This window comes from Melospiza georgiana, chromosome 1 (genome assembly GCF_028018845.1).
Source record: "Melospiza georgiana isolate bMelGeo1 chromosome 1, bMelGeo1.pri, whole genome shotgun sequence".
In the NCBI taxonomy this organism is placed as follows: domain Eukaryota; kingdom Metazoa; phylum Chordata; class Aves; order Passeriformes; family Passerellidae; genus Melospiza; species Melospiza georgiana.
Genome location: NC_080430.1, coordinates 25160935 through 25177627, shown reverse-complemented (window position 1 = coordinate 25177627; position 16693 = coordinate 25160935).

The window sequence follows — 16693 nt, the reverse complement described above, 5'->3', positions numbered from 1 at the left end:
TCTCACAGGAATGAAATGCAGTGTTCCCTTCTCTTCTCAGTATTTCAGGAGAATAATCTCAATGATTATAACTGTGGCAGCCAAATAATGGCCAGTTTAGCAGAGCATCTCACTAGACTCCAGAGTGACTTTATTCATTACCTCACATCACTCTTGAGGGACTCTTCTCCTTCCCATGAAATTGCAATAAACAGCCCCCATTGTAGCTAATACTCAGGCATGGTAAGAGAATACTCAGCACTGCAAAAACCAGCACAGCTCAGTTCTGGAGACAGATCAATGTCAGCTCCTGGAAAGCCTTCCCCAGGGATGCCTTCTGTAGCATCATTCAACAGGCTCTAAAATTCTGCATTCATGATGTGACTGTATCTCTGCCACATATATAATTAACTCACCTTCTCATGACCACTGCAGAGAGTTTCCCTTTCTATCATTCAGGAGTCGGCAAGCAGAATACAAGGAATACAATCCTGCAAGGAAAACATAGTGATTTTCCCTTTTAATACAGCAAGAATGAACACTTCAGGTATACAAAGCAGACTTGGTCTCCTTTCACACATCTTTTTTCCCCCCTCATTCAAAACATAAGCTCTAGTGCCTTCCATTAAACAGTGGAGAAGTAAATCTTTGCCCACTGGTAAAAAGGGAGATTATTATTTGACTGTTTCAAGACTCATCAGTTCTCACTCTCTGGTTCCCATGGAAACTATCCCCAGTGAAGTTTGAGAGGGGCTTTGTATGCAGCAGAAATAACAATAATTATGGAGAGAATTAGGCTTCTGAAGGGGAAAATCTTAAGTAATTTTCAATTTTTGTCCAGACCTTAGACAGCAAATCATCCACTAGTTTCACTTTTGCCAAATAATAAAGTATTTATGAGTATTTTGCCATGTTGATTTTTAGTTCATGAGGTTTCTTAGGGAAAAAACATACTGGAATAAAGAAGTATATTTTATCTGAACAGAGACCAATGTGATCAGCATAAAATAAAGAGTACACTGTTGGGCTGAAATTAGTCCAAAAATGTTTTCTGAGAGAAGCTCTAGCTAAATTTATGGATAAATTTCTGTTGTGAGAGTTATATCTACCATCTCCCTTGAAACAGTGATGCTGTTTCACTGTACCTCTACTAGAAATTAATTTGATGGAGCAAGAAGTAAACTGGCCCCGCATCTTCAATAGAAAAATACAGAGGTAAAATGTTACAGTAAAAAGAAATGGGAGGAAAAAAAGGTTAAAAGGTTTGACTTAAATACAAAATTTATAAGATGAATGAAAGCAGTAGATTCAATAATGACAATATTTCCTAAAAAACTGTATCCTTATAATTGAATCTAATTATGTTCTGTAGAAAGAAGTTACACTGATTTAAAACAAGATGGATATTAGAAAGAAGTTGTAATGATGAGCAATATCATAGAGACATGACTATCAGATAAAGTATTACAGAAATTATGATTAGTAACTATTAAAAATATCTTTTTAAGCTATGTAAATAGAATAGGCAAAGAGACAGGAAAAGGAGGAAGGGCACTAACATGGGACCCTACTCAGTTAAGACTATATTCAACAGATAATTGAAACATCTATATAGTTGTATAGCAATTCCAAAACCATAAACCAGGCATCTACAAGTGCCTACTCCAAAGGGCATCTCTCACTTAAACCTGGAAGTTTTCTAAAAAATTTGCTTCTGTACAAGCTGAAAATGATACATCTTGGCAGTTGTGTCACTTGCCTACTCCAACTGAAGACCCAAAAATCCCTGGCCCCTAAGGAGCCAATACCTGCACTCCCAACACAGATACCCTACAGCTGGAGCTCAGAGTACTTCACAAAATGAACAGGTAAACATTTTCATTTAAAACACAGCCAGAGAGGACAAAAATGTTGCAAGTGTTTATTTTCATCCAGTGTCCTGCTGGTTAGAGCACTCACTGGAAGAAAACATGAGACACCTGGGTTAAAGGCCTCTGCAGCATGAGGAGGTTCCTCTCACCTCCTTTCTTCTACCTTAAGAACATGCTTGAATGGAGGGTAGACACAGCAGAGAGGGAGGGGAGCAGAAGACATGAAAGAATACATGTTCACCACTGAGTAGTTTGGGCTATCACCTGAATAACAAAAATACAGACTGGACCCCTTGGACTTGTTTTGGAGTTGGGTTTAAAATGCACAAACAAGTCTGGAAGGAGGGACTCTGCTCCCCTCCCTGCCAGGAGAGCCAAGTCACGAGTCATCCTCCTCCAGGCCCCAGGACTCCCAGCTTACTCACACAGCCCTGCAGCACAGCTCCCTCCCTAGCTCCAGCCTCCCAGGCAGCCTGCTAGCTTGGGCATTCCCCCAGGATCTGGGAGATGCAACTTCAACACGCCCAAGTGAGCAGTACCCCTTCTCGGTCAATGCTTATGCTACTGGTTCCTGTATGAGGGGGGTAAGGAAGAGGGAAACCGCCATGGGTTTGATGGGGGTTTGTGTGTTGGTTTGGTTTTTGCATTTAAATATAAGACGTAGAAGGATAAAGTAAATGTACCAAAGCTCAGAGCTTGCATGCACTGGCAGGAGAGGCGGTATGCCAAAGAAAGGAGGTGCCACAGAGAGTGAAATGCCAAAGCTGCAGAAGGAGGTGGAGGCCCTGAAACATCCCTGTTCTTGCTAATTGGCTCAGAGCAGCTTCCTGCTGAGAATGCCAGTGCTTTCTGATCACTCTTCCCCATATGCAACATCCATCACCCCAGCTGTTTAACAGAGGTAATTAGGGGGCCAAACACCTGGAAATTATGCACAGGAGCCTGCTATTTCTTCCCTTTGAAGGCTAGATGAAATTCTAGTCCCTACAAACCACTGTTTTCCCTTTGTTAAAAATAGATAAAAACAAGCTTTATATTCCACTGGGTTGGCAAGGATAAATGTAGTGAACGTTGAGGTTCTCAGGCATTCAGTAATGAGAGTTGTAGCACAGAATAAACCTTGTAGAAATAAGATCCCTGTCTGAAATCTTACCTATGCAAGCAATAAACACAACAAAGAAGAGTAATATTAATGTGATACAAAACTATTGGAATACTGAGTTGGTTAAAATAGAATGATCAACCAACATTGTGGGAGGACAATAGCCTTGTGGGCAATGCTAAAATCACAAGCTTTCTGCACAAAAGCAGCAAAACTGCCTTCAAAATTCTCTCCCAGTTCTGCTACATATGTGAAGGAACAACAGTAAGAGTTTAGGCCAATACTTATCCCTTCACAGCAGCACAGGATAAGTAAGGAAGGCAAAATCAGAGGAACTGGCACAACCAAAAAAAGAATTTTTTTATCCCTGGACTGGGGAGGGATGAATGATTGCAGAAGTGAAAAGCTTTGCATAAAATGGAGTGGGGCTCAGATTTTGTCCCTGCTGCTAGGGCTGCTTGAAGAAAGAAATTTCTGGTTCATGAAAGCTGATATTTCAAAATCTGGCTTTAAGCCAAACCAAGATAGATTTTTCCAAGCTGATGGTTTCCAAACATGACTTTTGGAAAATAAGCAAGATGCTTGATTTTCCATCCAGCAATGATCCTGTAATGAAAAAGCAGCATTTGTCTTGAAACCACAGAACTTAGACTTCAGCATCAGAATTTTTTGGTTTTGTCAATGCAGCTTCAGTTGTAACTACATGATTTAGTAAAATTTTCTAAAATAACTGACTTTCTTGATTAATTTCTCTGTGAAGTTTCTGTCATTAACTATTCATAAATAAGATTCATGGTGAACACAGAACCACAAAAAAGCAGGAACTGGAGACAAAGATCAAGTCAGAAAATAAGTACTAACCAAGAGAAAGGATGAATCTTTTAAGGTATGAGAATGAAGGTTGTATGAAGGCAATTTACCTTATCTTGTCTCAAGAGTGTATCTACCCAGTTATGCAGAGTTTCACAATGGTAGTGATTGCCATTAAAAATACACTGATATGGGCAAAACTAGTGGTTTGTGCAAATAAAGCCTTAATAATTCTGTAAAACAAGAGCAAGTATACTAAAGCTCATCAGATTAAATAGTTCCTTTCTCATTTTTTGCCACTCTGCCTCTGCTTTGTTATTGTGCCACAGGAGCTCCTGCACAGATTGATAGCAGAGTCTCACTCCTGTATATAATCAAAGTCACAGTCTGAAACAGAGATTGTAGATCTAAGGTTTCTTAACCTCCCCTTCCTTCAGGCACAGAAATTCATTTCAGAAGTTGCCCATTTTTCAACCAAATCACATAAATTTTGTCTTATATGTAGAAATATATGAAAAATGGAATAGATGGATCAAAATAAGCTCAGTCTGGGACAACAGAATTTTCAAACATTCACCACTGTGAACTGTTAGGAGCTGTAGAGCTGTTTAGCAGAGGCCCCAGTTTGGAAGCCTAAGGTTGCCATCTTTTGGAATTACATGTGAATTGTGTAGCTCCCATGCAGTGCCATTTCATGAGGTCAGGAAACAGCAGTGGCTTAGTGGATCAGACAAATTGTCTATACTGCTAAAAAGTCTTTACATCAAAGTGTTTTAATCACTAGTAGCATCCAACTTCAGAAGAAATTTCCATGCTTGTCATCAGTTCTCACATCCCCTAGGTAAGTTTAATAATGGTTTTACACAGATCAGTGTGAAAGACCCCCAAATCCACCTCCATCTTCCATGGAAATGACACTGAATCTACATTTGAAGGGAATAGATGGCTTTCTATTTTAACCTCCACCCAGTTCCCCTGCCTTGTCTCTATGCTCATTTAAAGTGTCCTCTTCCTCATCCTGGATAAGAGCTGGCCCAGGGTTTACACAGGAGCTTTCCCATCTCCCTTCTGGTGTGGAGTTACAAACTCCTTCCCTTCCATGTCCCAGTCTGCATTCCAGCCTTCCCATATCATGCAATTTGTGCTGCTCTCCTAGAAGACACCATCTTTGCTCTCCTTCATCCAGTGTGCAGGAGACAGGACGAGAGGCAGCCTGTATTCCTCTCTTGGCCTCCTTTCCAGCTCAAGGATCCAGAAAATGTCAGCAGATTAAGCTGTTTTCCAGAATCACGAGGTTCAGTTCGTATCCTCAGCTTCAACAGGAGCTCCTCTTGAGCCTAATGAAATTTGCATCTACAAAAGTCATACACACCACTCTAGTGATGGAAATTGCATCTGTATAAAGCAACTTTTCTTACCAATACCTCATGGTGGATATACCTTGTACAGCTGTTGACTGAGAAAACTGGATTATGAATGACATGGGGACTAGACCATCAAAAGTTCACTATATTCTTACTTCAACTCTCTGGCTTCTGTCAAGCCAGACTTTGTAGGGTGTTGGCAAAGATGGCCAGCATCCTTCTGGGCTAAATTAAGATGAATGTTGCCAGCAGGTTGACAGGCCCCCCTCCCTCCACTCAGCGCTGATAAAACACTCCTGGAGTACTGGGTCAAGGTCTGGCCCCCACAGTCTGACATAAACAATAAACTGGAAGAATTCCAGTAAAGTGCCATGAAGATGAGTGAGTGACTGAGACACATAAAAGAGGCTGGGAGAGCTGGGGCTGTTCTTGGAGAATAGACTGGAGAACAGAAAGCTCAGGGGTATCTTGTCAGTGTGCACAAATATTGGATGGGAGTGAGTAAAGAAGATGGAGCCAGGCTCTCTTCAGTAGTTCCCAGTAACAGGATAAAAGCAATGGACACATATTAAAATATAAGAAATTACCCCTACGCATAAGAAAACACTTTTTGACAGTAAGGGTGGCCAAACACTGGAACGCTGCTCTAAACTAGGGTCCTAACTTTCCATCAGCTCACAATGACCATGTATTTACTTCCCATAAATATGTCTCCATGATTCTTTACCCTCAAAGGCTCTCCTCTGAAACATCCTCACAGCTACAATCCCATCAACCTCCAAGTCACGTGGTAATTCTCTTGTTACAAAGACTGCAAAACTCTCAGATATTGGGTTGTTGATGGATGGGGATTACTACTGACCCAGGCACTCTCACTCCCCCTTTTTGCTCCTTCTGTTTTCTGTGCTCTTCTGTCATGTTGTTTTATATTTAATGTGTAAACTCTGAGAGTTAGGACTGGCTTTTTATTCTGCAAATATGCAGCCTCAAGCACCTAATGCATATCTAGTGTTCCTAGATACCATCATAAAAGCAAGCAGTAAAAATTGATCTGTTGATGTAAGTTTAAGAGAGTACATTATCTATCACTTTCATGTTTAGATACTTGGTCAAGAAGGTTTTCATTGTGGAAGACATTAATTTCACTTAAGTTTAGCCATTTAACTGTCAGAGACCTCATGGAAAAACAGATAAGCACCATCAGAAAGGCATTCATCTCACCTCAGGAGACTTGTCTCTGCCTGGTGTGATCCTGCTTCTCTCTCTATTTATTAGAAAGTGAGCATAGAGACATAAAATTCAGCAGCTGAGTTTATGCAAAAAGGCCTTCTTTTGACAAGATAAATCTACACACTCATCAGTAGAAATGTAGCTTGGAAAATGTTTACTTAGATGGCCTGAACAAAACCTCATCTTTTGTTTCTCCCCCAAAATGTCAGAGAGAAATACAAGACCTCTTATAACACATCATTCATATGATTTAGTTACAGTATTATGCTTTATTGGCTGCTACCTTTCTTTGCAGAAGGTGAGAGGAGATTCCAGTGTGCATCTGCTTCTTTGTGCATGGACACTGCTTTTTGAGAAAACAACTGTTTTTGTCATCACAGTCTGTAAAGCTGCAACAAAACACAAAAAGCCACTCAACTGAGTTCTTCCAGTTTCAGTTAAACTTGCTTAAAATCTGGATTAGGCATTTCTAAAATATCCTTCAATACTTTGCAACTTAGATGAAATTGAAGTAGCACCAATAACCTAAAGTTGTGCTGAGGACTCTGAAAGTAGTGCTAGACTAACTGCAACAGTTCTAGTAATTAAGTGCTCCTGTAAATGGCATTCAGTATTCTGACACTTCTGCTTGGGTGAGGAAAAGACTTGTTAAAAGTAACAAGGGATGACTGCTGTGATACAGAAAATGCTGAACTCCAGCAGTCTGTGATTAACAGCCAAGCAATTAATTCCTGCCTTTGCAATATAACTAAACTTACAGAATGCCAGTGAGAAAAATGAGTTTTATTCCCCAACAAGCTGACCAAGACTGTACAGTCTTCTACACAATCTGAAGCTAATTTTGAGTAAGAGAGATTGAGAGAATTTTTTTCCTTTGTTGTGAAATTCAGTCATGCAGAGAGAGAACAAGTGTTTACTATTCTTTCAGAAAAAAGAAGTATCTGTGATGATTGCCAACAAGAACTCGTTCATTTAATAATGTGCAAAATCTTGGTCATGGGCTGGAAATATTTTAAATTGCATTTGAATTTCAGAAGGAACAGTGCAAAAACTACTTTGTGCATATATAGCAGTCATCTTACAGGGCTAATAAAAGAGAGGGTATTACTTTGGGACCTTGCTGTGCTTTTTAATTTTATAGTAATGCAACTACAGGATTGGCAAGCATTAGATCTTATCTGTTTTTGAAGGGTGCAGGAGGCAAAAAGAGGCAGGCAGGACTTAGGTTTGGTTTCAGCAGCTTTAACCCATATCTAAGCATGCTAAATAGCTTTAGTTATCTTTACATTTAAGTAGTTACAGAGAGTCTAATTTCTCATAAAAATGTAGAAGGGAAAAAACCCCAGATCAAACAGGCTTTTCAACCTAGATATCAATTCAAGATTTAATGGCATTTTAAAATCAAAGGACAACTTAGGTGGCAGCATAATTCTCAGAATTATTCTACAGAATCTAATTTTGAATATAATTTATGTTGCTTTTCTTGCTGTGAACTCATAAAGCCAAAGCTTTGCTAAAATGTTTAGGACAGAGTTCAAGATACAGACATTAAAAAGGAGGTGATACAAAATATTTCTTCTCTGCTAAAAATTGAAGAATCATAGGATTGCTTAGGCTTGAAGAGAACTTTAACTTCATCAAGTCTAACCCTTAACCCAGCACTAAGCTGTGTCCTCAAGCACCACATTTACACATCTTTTAAATACCCGCAGGGACGGTGACTCAGCCACTTTCCGGGGCAGCCTGTTCCAATGCTTGGCAACTCTTTCAGTGAAGAAATTTTTTCTAATATGCAATCTAAACCTCTCCTGGCACAAGCTGAGGCCATTCCCTCTTATCCTATCCTTTGATACTCGGGATAGGAGGTCAGCCCTCAGCTGGCTAAAGAACCTTCCAGGGAGTTGCAGAGAGCAGTAAATTCCCCCCTGGGGCTTCTCCAGGCTAAACACCCCCAGCTCCCTCAGCTGCTCCTTGCAGGACTTGTGTTCTGTATAATATCAAATATTCTCATGAATAATGGCTAGCTGAATTCAAAGTAGGCAGCTGAAGTAAAACTAAATATAATTTCCTTGCTTTTCTTTCTGTAGCAATTACAGGAGTCTGTGAATCAGTGAGGTCTTATGGAGAGAGAATCTGCTATGTTCCATGAATGTTCCTGTCCCAATATTTAAAGCTTTAAGACAAAACTCAGCTATACTGTGACAGTTGCACGACCAACACTTGAAGTCAGTCAAACAGGAATTTGATCATGTGAGCTCTTCTTGCAAGCCAGGGCCTGTCTTGTTGTACTTAAATATATCTACTATACTTCCTGCACACATGAAAAAAATATGTGTTTGTTCCCTACAAGCCAACTTTTGATACATGATTGTCAAAGGTTCTTTGTACCTGTTGCAAAAGCATAAACAGGAAAGGCACAGAAATTTGCAGTTACACCTACATAAATATCAGGAACTTCAGTCTGGAAATTTCAGTGGGAATATTCAGCTCTGTTCAACTATACTTAGTACTTGACTGTTTTATAATCTCCCAGCAGCTGCCCCGTTCAAAACCACTCTTCTGTGCTTTCACAGCTCCAGCATCCTCCTGTTTGTCAGAACAACACATCTATAATTTTGCAGTTATTCTTCTCTCCCACCTCTCTGGGTATTTTGTCAAGCCCTGTTGATTCCCCCTTTATAATATGTCCTTGAAAAACAAGCAAGCTCTTTCTCTCACTTCCTGTGGGGGAAACCCTTGCCTGTGTTCTGACTGTCAATCTTCTGAAGTTCCTAAACTACTGCTACCTCCTCTGTTCCCTTTTCTAATTCCTGCTTGGTACTCCCACAGTTGCTACAAACCCTTTCACAAAAGCATCCCCTCTTACAAACCATGAATTATCTTACTGGTTTCCTCCATCCTAGCAAGCAAATATTTCCAGTTGTGCTTATCCTGTTCTTTCTGATCTTTAGTGCTTTTCTTTCAATCTTACATTCAATTGTATTGGCATTTCCAAACTGACTCCATTCATGCAAAGTCAAATCCTACCTCCTGAAACCAATTTCCATTGTCTCCTTCCAGACTATATCACTACCATATAAATCATTATTCTACATACATCCTTTGGGTATTTTTTTTCCCCCCAAGGAAAGTTTGGTTTTAGTATTCCTGAGTCAAACAAGAACTTTTGCACACAGCTTTCCACACTGCCTGTGCGACAGGCTCACATTACAGCTTCACAGGGAATTAAATACTGTAATTTCTACCTTAACACAGCTGATCTGCTACATACAGATCCTCCTACACAGTAAGTTCTCTCATGCAGAGATTTTGTCTTTGTTCTGACACTTTGCTGAGAACACATACGTCTTCAGTTCATATAATATAGGACATCTATTCCTTGTAAAAGCAAAATAACTCCCTGCCATTCCCTTCCTGCCAAAAATACAAACTGCCCTCCCTCTCTTTCCCTCAAATAAAAGCCAATCAACAAACCTTTAATTAAACAAAAGGACTTGTATCATTAGCTTGTCTGGTGGTAACAATTTTACAACTCAAGGGATAGCACATGCTGAAAATGGAATGTTACTTTTTCAGGGAAAATACTCAAACTTGTTCTCCAGATAGATAATTTGGAGTGGTTTAACCTTTATAAAATTATGTATTCACAATGTGCTTTCCTTGAGTTCCAGAATATTCCACTGGTTGTGTACAGTTAATTATTTCATTAACAAGGTTATTACAAGTCTGCTGGTTAAAATCTTTTCTCCAAAAGATAAAGAGAATTGTCACCTTCAGTAAGGTAAATAACCACTTTTGTCTTGGTATACACAAGATGCCTGAGACTTTTCTTCCCTGAGTTTCCCCTTTAGGCCTAACTAACCAGAGTGGCAACATGTATTCACTAGAAGATACAGAAAGGGAATATATCATAGAAAGGATGAAAATGACAAACAAGTCAGGTGAACCCCCCAAACCTGGGCACTAATCCTTCCTGCCATCGTTCTGGGCATACAACTCACTCCTCCCAGCAGCCAAAGTACATCATGTGGAAAGAGAGAGCATGAGAGACTGCACACAGACAAGCAGAGAGGTCTCAACACTGCTCTCAAAGGAGCCAGGAACATTTCCATTTCAGCAGGAACATTTTGGAGAGAGCAGGGTACATTTAATACATGTAAGGAAATACAATGCATACACAATCTTGCAGAGTTAAAGAAGGAAGAGACTGACAAATGACCAATTAAAAAATGAAAAATTATTTTCAACCTGTAAAATTGTCTGTAGTAAAATTGTACACATAGATTAAGGTTGCATTTTAAACATTTGAACAAAAGAAACTGAGAGGTTTAAAGATAAAAGTTCTAATCAGATGGAAGATACACACATGGTAAATAAAGACTTGAAAAAAATCTTCAAAATAATTCAGAGTTGCTGGGAGAAATGGAGGTCTGACTGGTTAAAACATGAAAACTTTTAGAATGCCAGCAGATACAATCTATAATATTAAATCAAGGAGTTTTATATCTGTGATCTGTATTTAACATAGAATTTTCTTTGCAGGAGAAAATGGCACAGATGAAGATTTTCATTTTGAAGAAAAACACATCAGAGCAATGAAACTCAATTATATTTAAAATGCAGATTTGCCAACAATGATATATGTACCTAAGAAAAACTACAGAAATAACAGATCACAACCACAATTTGACTTAAAACTCTGTAATAATGCTGCACTTAAATTCCATCTCTTTCCAGGTACTTCGAATCAAAAGACAGCTAAGATTTATTGAAAGATAATACGTGAATGCTTAAAAACATTATTATAAAAACCTGAGGAAACATTATGGGGCTTATTTTTTGCAAGACTTGTGAAACCAGAACTGTCAGGTACTAAGGATGTTTCGTGGTCAGATTTATTGAGCTGATGTGTTTGTAAGAACTTACAATACTCAGCTTTTTGCATTAAAAAAATCCAGAAAAATGGTGTATAATAATATAGGTTCACATAATCCAAACACTGCATGAAGGCAAAAACAGTGGGCTGCCAGAAAGCTGTAGTTTATTTCCACATGACAAACAGAGGAACAAACCTAGAAGAGTCAGAAATCACCTTCCTTCTCCTACTGCAGAAGAAGCTGAAAAGAAGAATTTTTAATTCTACTGATCTGAAGCAGAACATGCCAGCAGCATGGGACTAGCCCCAGAAATCTGACAATTAAGGAAAGCTCTGCCAAATTTTCAGTACTGCACAAACACCTTCCAAAGGTGAGGCTCACAGGACTTCTGACTTCCACATCACCCCTTTCTTCTCCACCTCCCTATGATTACAGGGATACATTTAACAGCATTCCCAGTTCACAGTGGTACTGTCCACCTTCTTTCATGAGATAAAAGCACTATTTACAATCTACTGCAATAACTACACTCTTCATCTACCTTGGATATTTTAACATTCACATGATTTACTATTATCAGATAGAGAAACCTTACCGAGAGAAATTAAAAACCTGTCCAAGACTGGTAAGTGAAAATCTTGAAACGTGAATGCTCAGAAAAAGACTAATACATTAACTCTTTAGGCACCCAAATTTAAAATTATCAAATTTCCAGGGTGTCAAATTCTCAATTCCTTCTGAAGTTAATGAGTGTCACAAAGGGCAAGACCCTCTCTGGACTGTTCCTTCCCAGATGAATTTCTAGTTTCTCTCATCACCTGCCTTTAGCTGGCTGGTCCTCCACCTCTCCAGATGAAACACTGCAATTCAGTAACTCTCTGTTACATTTCCCCCTCAGGATCTGTAATATTTCATAAACTCAGACATCTGGCAGCTGCTAGATAGTGGATTTGAAAGCCAAAACACAGTGATACAGGATTAGCTTCTCCTAAACAAAACATGTCTTGCTTGCCAAGAGACATAAGCACTCCATGTGTGAGGACATGGCAGTTAAACAACAGCCACCTGAGCACAGTCTTGTTTATATGTGGCATTTTTTCTGAAAACTGAAAACATCTGTCTCCTTTGGTACTTACTATCTGGGGAAAAAATGATAATGTTTGCTGCTCTGACTCAGTATGCATCTCACAAAATCACATCCATACAAGACAAAAAACTAGGCTAAGATTGTATGAACTCCACTACTCAAGACTTGTTCTGATATGTTTAGATAAGGCACGCCTTCAGATCCCAGTTTAGACAGAACCACATTCAACAATCCTGAAACTACAGCTGCATTCCACCCTTCCAGCCTCCAGTTCTTCTGCATGTAAATCTGATTATTGTACTCTGTGGCATGCTCTTTATTTTTTTAGTCTTTCTTAACTGCTACCCTCAAAGAGCCACTTTCAGCCTGGATTTCTCCATATAAGGTAATACCTCACATAAACACATTGGAGAGCACATGATACTTATTTAAAAGAAAACATACAAGTATTTCACTTTTCCTCCAAGCAAAGCTTGTTCTGGAACAGAGAAAAAACTTGTTTTTTGTTCTGAGCGAACTTTGGCCCTTCCTCCTAACATCACTTTCAAATTTCATGCCTTCAGGCTGAAAATATCCTATTTTTCATCAAACTGTTTTCTTAAATCTGCATATAACACACCTGTCGCAAACTTTGCTCTGCTCCTTTGAGATGTTTCTGCAACTCCCACACTCTTGGCAAGAGCTCATTCTAGGTAAAAATCCAACACCCTCCTTTATTCATCATCTAGGATGTACGATTAACTTGTTTTTTTCAAAGATGTTGCCTTAAGCTCTGGGTGTTGACTACTCCCATAGAAGGAGCTACACCTTGTTCAGTGTTGGCCCATGTTTCCACTTCTTTGGGCTGAGAATCCCTAATGAAGCTGGATCTATGTGTTATGTAACCTGGCCAACTGACATCCAAGGTTTGGCATTTGCAGGAGTTCCTGCTAGGTGTGTTCCATTCCCCAAGTTATTCATAGATACCATCTTGACATGGGAACTATTTTTCCCAAACACCACTTTGATTTATTGCACCAAACATAACAGAAGACTTAAGTTCACAGACATACACAGTCTCACCTGTGAGGAAGCACAAGAAACCCCCAACAAGAACGTGCAACCTTCAGTCTAGCTACATCTCACAGACAGTAAGTTGCTCTCACCACAAATACTGGTTCTAGGATAATGCCAGGCCTTTCCAGTAAACTCTGTCATTAATTATTTGGCCAAGGGAGACGAAATGGACATCTTTGCCAGAGATTAGGATTTACTCACTCTGCATTTGCCAGTGTGCTCATCTAGCCCATTGTTTTCTCTAATAATTCTTTTTGAGTTATTTCTGTGTAGCCAAGGAGTGCATCATCATGCAGCTGCACTCCAGGCCCTATGCTCTGTTAAAAAAAAACCAATAACAACAAAAAGTTAATTCAAGCTATAAATATTCTCCTGTTTCCACACAGAAGACCTCTGAAGTACAGAGTATCTTAGTTACATTATCCACAAAAGGTGCACAGCTTTGGTAAGACACATGTTAGCAGAATTTAGAAGTCTCATTTTTCAGCCATTAACTCTGATAATTGTATTTCACAAATGCTTTTGAACAGACACTCACATTTACCTTCCCAGGTGGGGGAGATTTTTCTTGCTGAGGATTACTAAAAAGGCTGAAACAAGGAATTTTTGTTAGAACTGTTGAACAATGAAGACACAATAATAGAATTTTTAACTAATTTAGTCATCAACCTAACTTCTCTATGGAGAATTTACAAGAAATTAAGCCAAACCTAGCAGTTAGGGAATGGCAGAGCTCACAGAAAAGATGAGGAAAATATTAATTTTATCCTACTTATACTGGACTAAGAAGCCTACTAATCTGACTTCTATAGAGAGACATTTAAAGAGATTCAGATGATGCTTCTAGTACTATTTTTCTCATCTATGTGTGCATAGATGCTATGATAAAACATTATATGTATAATATATGCATTATATGTATAATGCTATGATAAAGCATTTTATGTACAGTATTTACTCCTGTGCCATTTTACAGGATGCAACTTTTCCCAATACAGAGCAAGAAAAGAAAAATCAAACTTACCACTGTCTAGCTATTTTTGTATTTTTCTAGAACAGTAGTTTGAATCCCAGATACCAATAATAATGCTTTAAACCAATATGTTCCCTAAAAGCTTTGACTACAGGAAAAATTGTGATGAAAACCACAATTAGTACTTTAAAAAAAAAATCTATAGTACGAGCCATCAGTGAGTACCCAGCAGCAAGTATGTTTGGAATGGAAGCTTTTCATAAAAGAAAAGCACACCTGAATATTATTTTATTCATTGCTACCTGACAGTGCCCTGAAGAGGGAGAGAGGGGCAAATATGGGTTATTTCTACATACAAAGGTGTAAAGCTTGCTATAATATTGACAAGAACCAGTGTTTTAGATGCAGTAGAGCATGTCTTAAAAGCCAGAGGAACTACATTAACATGTGAAACTATAACCTCTAAAATAAGGCCAAAGTTACTGCCACATAGGGCTGCTGGCTATACAAGCGTTGCTTCAGCAAACTGAAGACACTTGTGGGCTGTTTTAACTTACAGTGCACTTCTTGTTTCTTCCTAATTCTTATTTTTTAAAATTTGTTCCTGTTTATCACTCCTTTATTTGGATATAACCTTCTTTCTCCAAACACATGGTATTTTCCAAAATATACTCCAGATTCTAGAGATAACTACTATATTATATGATTTGATCTTCTGAGCTCCTCTTTACACTTTAAAATTCTAGTAGAAGATAAAACACATGGGGTAAATCAGCTAAAAACACATCTCAAAAATCTATTTCTGTTCAACTCTGGAAGTTTTGAATAATGTGCTTTCAATAAGCATCTGTTGGGTGCAATTGACATAATACCAAAATTCTTAACCCCCTAATTTTTAAAGAATTTTTGTTGTATATAGTATCCTGTAGCAAGGCTGCATATAAAATATTTAGTTATACACTGCATGAAAACAAATAGTGTACTGTGGTCACAAATTACTACATTAACATGCCAAAAGGCTTCCAGTAAACATTAGAAAGACAGAAGTACAAATGGAAATAAGAATCCTTGGAATGTAATGAAAGGTGGTATTATAAACTCCTCAGGACTTGCAAACTGAACAAGAATTGCAGTTGCTCCGTTTATGTCTTACATAATGACTTTATATACTAGTTGTTAGCCTTACTGAAAAACATACAACAATATTTTTCAATGCAAAAATACAAACAATATAAATATGTTTTTCTCATAAGAATGCATAAAAAACAGGAAGGAAAAAATCCCTGCCCTTTCTTCTTTTGTTTATGTGGGCTGATCTCCAGAAACACCAAACACTTGCAAGCATTCAGTACCTATAAAGATCAAGCTCCAAGAGCCTGTGTTCTAAAAAAAAGAGGCAAATGGATTAGGTTGGATTCCTTCTGCATTAAATCAGCCTCCAAATGTGTCTGAACAACAAAATAAACCTTTGAAGTCTGCAAAATGCATGGGGAAGCAGTAATTGTTACTTTTGCATCCCTGAAAAATGAGGGGTATATACTCTGGAATTAAAAAGCTTTAGCTAAAAACTATTGTAGTGCTAGAAGCCAGCTCTTCTCCTTGCCAAAGTAAATGCAGTAAATATGGAATACAGAACAATTGCTGTAAAAATGTCTCATCACTGTTCCCTTTCCATTAGTTTCAATACAGGCAGTCTGTTAAATTACAGGAGAAAGAAATACTTACAGAGGGAGTATTTCTAATCAATATCAAATCACTGGTGGCTGGTTTAAACAAGCTGTGGTGTTCATATCACTTCATTTTAGGAATGCAAGGGTAGGATTCTTAAGTGCACTGCATTAGCTGAAGTTTCCCAGGTGAGTCAGTCTGTCTTTCAAGGCTGGGTCAGTGATGTGTGTTTTGGAATGTCAGCTTCAAGATACACTCAAAAAAAAGACAGAGATACCCACCCACACATAGGTGCTGCCAGGAAGGAAGCAGTGGGACAAGGCAGGCTTTTGTGGCACTTCTTTCCATGTCCATGACCTTTTCTTCTCAGGCAGGACATCTCACAAACGTGTTTTAGACAAATGGACACTTCTTTCTCTGCAAAGGTGGGAAAACACTGAACACTATCACAGTGCTGCTACTACGTTAAATTGATGTTGACTGTTTTATAGTGGATAACATTTCAACATGCAATACTTGGAAAGAAAATGGTAACTAATAAGCTGATAACAGTACAGATGTTTACAAAAATCAGACACTTCACTAGCATAGAAGTTATTGTTGGAAAGCTACCATTATATTATATAGACTTGTTAGTCTAAACATTACCATCATGGCATGAGCTGGCTATCCAAGA